Genomic DNA, 4,013 nt, shown 5'->3' on the forward strand with positions numbered 1-4,013 from the left:
GCCAATTTCGAGTTTATTATGTTTTAGTTTAATTAAGACCTGTGTTGAACTTAGGTACTATGTACCACCATTTCTCTTTGCTTTCCTCATCCATCATTCCTCACATACCACCACGTCGGCGGCGGGCTCACGCAACATGCACCGGAGCTCCTGCCGAGGCCGCCCCAACACCGAGGACCTTGTAGCCATAGCAGTAGGGGTCGGCGACCGCCAACTCGCATGTGAATGATGATATGATTTGGCCGGTCAGTGTTTGTTCGCGCGCCTGACTCATATATCGCTGGCCCATTGGATTAATCATCTCTGTCGCCCTCTCTTGAATTCAGCACTGGATTGGATTGTACTACTTTAGGGAGAGCAACTAGTTAATGAGCGCTTCTTCGGGAGGCTCACAACGATCAGCGTCACTTGGCGCGCTCTCGGCCGCCCGCCACGTGTCGCGCTCTGGGCGCTCTTTGCGATTTTTTATTTTTCCGCACGCACTTTCGGCTTTTAAAATATTTTTTCGGTCTTTTTCAACGTTTTGGTTTTTCCATCGGTCTTCATTAACTTTTGGAACAATTTTTTTAAAAAAAATTGCACGAAAAAACATGTTTTTATTTATTTCGCGAGAGTTATGGTTTTGCTTCCGCGAGAGGCATGATTTTGCTTTCGCGAGTCATGGCCGTGACTCTCGGAAACGGAAAAAGAAATGTATTTTCTGTTTTTTCCTTCCGCGAGAGGTACGGTTTTGCTTTTGAGAGAGGCACAATTGTGCTTTCACGAGAGGCACGCCTGTGCCTCTCGGAAACGAAAAAAACACGTTTTATGTTTTTCTTTCATTCCGAGAGAGGCACGGTTTTGCTTTCGCGAGAGGCACATTTGTGCTTTCATGAGAGGCACAGCCGTGCCTATCGGAAACGGAAAAAACACATTTTCTGGTTTTTTTTTCTTTCGCGAGAGGCACGGTTTTGCTTTTGCGAGAGACACGGTTTTGCTTTCGCGAGAGACATGGTTGTGCTTTCGTCAGAGGCACGGCCGTGCCTCCTTGGAAACGGAAAAAAAAGTACGTGACTTGGGTAACTAAAACTTTGGTGTCTATGTGCAAAAACTATCTCTTTCTTATGTTTTTCTAGATGGCTATATTTCTTGTGTGATTTACCATTTGAACCATATTGTGTCAAATTATTGCCGATTAGCACAAGGGCCAAGTAGGTTGGACAGGCCCAATAGGACGAGCGGTTTTTACTGGTTCTTCATGTTGGGCATTTTTATTTCTATTCTTCTCCACTGGTTTTCATCTGGACTTTTATTTTATTTATTCTTTTTCCCTTTTCCCTTTTTATGTTTTATTCAGTGATTTATTTATTTTAAAAATTTGAATTTATGCAATCCTTTTTAAAATTTTGATACCATTTTTTAAAATTCAGTAATATTATTTAAATTAGAAAATGTTTTTGTAAATTTTAAGGAGTTCTTTAAAACATGAACATTTGTAAACTTCATGATCAAATTTTAGATTCTAGAACATTTATAAATTTATATTTGTTTAGTTTTCATGGTCATTTCTTAAAATCTGTTCATCTTTTGTTAAACCTTTTTCTAGTGTAGCCAGCTAGCTAGAAAAAATAAAAGTACACAAAAAACCCTTAAATTACCTACGGTATGTAGCACCAACATGGGACGGCCCTATGGGATATGTGGGTTTGCCTGGCATTTTGACACACAGAGCGTCAAATAGGGCTCCCCTCTCTTATCATGACTAAGCCGCACAACTGTTATTTTATTTTTTTGAGAATGAGCAGCGCAACTGCCTTTATTAGCATCTTCTTTTGAGCATCTGCTATATCCTATAGCCTCTTATAGCATACAATGGCCCACTAGTTCTCTTAGTTGGCCGAGTCCATTTAAGTCACATTCGTTGTTTATGGGTACTAGTAGAAAGTCCATGCATTGCTACGGGCTCATACCATGATCATATAGGCACCATAACATCATTGAGTATATTAAAATGATAGATTTTAACAAGCTCACAAAGAAGAATCTTGATTCATAATTTACACTCGTTCGCCGAAGGCAAGTGAACAAGCTCTAGTCCAGGCCCGATGCTCTTGTTGGTAGGTTTTTTTTTGCAGATAGCCGGCGATATCCACTCGTATGTCCCTTACATGCTCTACAAAAATGAAATATATACACAAATACCCCCTCCATAAAGAAATATAAGATCTAAATGCTCTTATATTTCAGAATATTTTGTTTTTTAAATTCAAAATATGACGTAAATTAGATAAAATTTAGTAAATTTAAGGACTTTTGTAAAACATGAATATTTTAAACTCCATGGTCAAATTTTAGATTGGAGAACATTTTAAATTTGACATATTTTTAGTTTCATGGCCATTTCTTAAAATCACTTCAACATTTGTTAAACCTTTTTCTAGTGTAGCCGGGTAGCTAGAAAAATTACAAGCAGGCAAAAAAAAGAGAAAACCTTAAATTACCTACTGTAGGTAGCACCAATATGGTACGGCCCTATGGGATATGTGTGTTTGTCCGGCATTTTGACACACAGAGTGTCAACTAGGGCTCCTCTCTCTTATCACGAGTAAGCCGCACAACTGTTATTTTCAGTTTTATTTCTTTGAGAATGAGCAGCGCAACTGTTTTTTTTACATCTTTTTACGTTTTTTTTAGACAATCAGCAAAGCTTTATTGATCCGTCACACAATTTACATGGACGAAATGAAGATCCCCAGGGTGGCCCAACCAAACATGGCGACCAAGCCCCAATTTTAGTGCATGCTTTGCTAGATTGTGAGTTTCGACATTCGAGCTCCTAAATTCATGAACAAAATTACACAAAGTGAAACTAGTAGAGTACTCTAGTATTTCATGTATAATAGCCCCATAGCCAGCCCCACTTCTCCTCTTGATGTCATCTATCACCACTGAGCAATCCGAAGCCACATGAATAGCTTGTAGGTTTAGATCCTCCGCCAATGCCATGGCCTCCCTCACTGCTAGAGCTTCCAGAGTCGTGGGATCAACTATACCTCTGAATACCACGGATGAAGCACCTAGATATATAGAGTCCTTGCCTGTTCCTGCATATCGCTGCCACTGAACCGACTCCTCGACGTCCCCTCACCGCAGCATCTACATTTACCTTCATCAAATTTTCCGGCGGTTGGATCTAGTTGGACGGCCTCGCCGGTCTGGCCTGTGAATGCTGGATGTGTGGCTTCTTTAAAACTTGGAGATCACTCTAATAGGACTGAATATATAAGTGTGTTGACATTGGGCTTTGAAAGATGTCCTCATAAACTGCTTTCCTTCTCGCTCCCCATATAGCCCATAACGTGATCACCATGTGAACTAGCTGGTCATGCGATAATTTGCTGTTCATTTGGAAGATCCAGTCCTTCGCGTTGTCGCTTTCATTCTGACACATCACCTCCACAATTTCTTCATCAGCTAACGCCCACACACTCCGAGCCATCGAGAAATTTATAAGTGCATGTCGCCAAGAATCTCTTGCGCCGCATAACCTGCATGCCGCCGATGTAGCCATGTTCCGATGATGAAGAAGATCCGCAGTTGGCATCGATGATCTAGCCAGCCGCCACAAGAACATTTTCAGTTTTGATGGAACATCAATCTTCCAAAGCTTCGACCAGTCATTTGTCTCCCTGTTATCGCCCGACGCGCCCTCGGCCTCCTCTAACCAATTCTCCCTTGAGATTTTGGTGTGAAGTATCATCTTGTAGGCTGATTTGACAGTGAACATGCCTCGATTGTCAGCACTCCACGACCAGAAGTCATCGATGTTTCTGGTACACAGGGGGATCCACAAAATTGCTTCAACATCGATAGGAAAAAATACCTGGCGTACCAACGGCTCGTTCCAAGATGCTGTAGCTGGGATTATCAGATCCGCCACAAGCTCTGGTGGGTTATTAACCAAAAACGCTATCCGTCTCAACATACTCGGGCACGGTAGCCAGTTGTGTCTCCATATTTCTGTAGTCTGTCCA

The sequence above is a fragment of the Triticum urartu genome, chromosome 5A, assembly GCF_056163025.1.
Source record: "Triticum urartu cultivar PI428250 chromosome 5A, HENAU_Tu73, whole genome shotgun sequence".
Taxonomy (NCBI): Eukaryota; Viridiplantae; Streptophyta; class Magnoliopsida; order Poales; family Poaceae; genus Triticum; species Triticum urartu.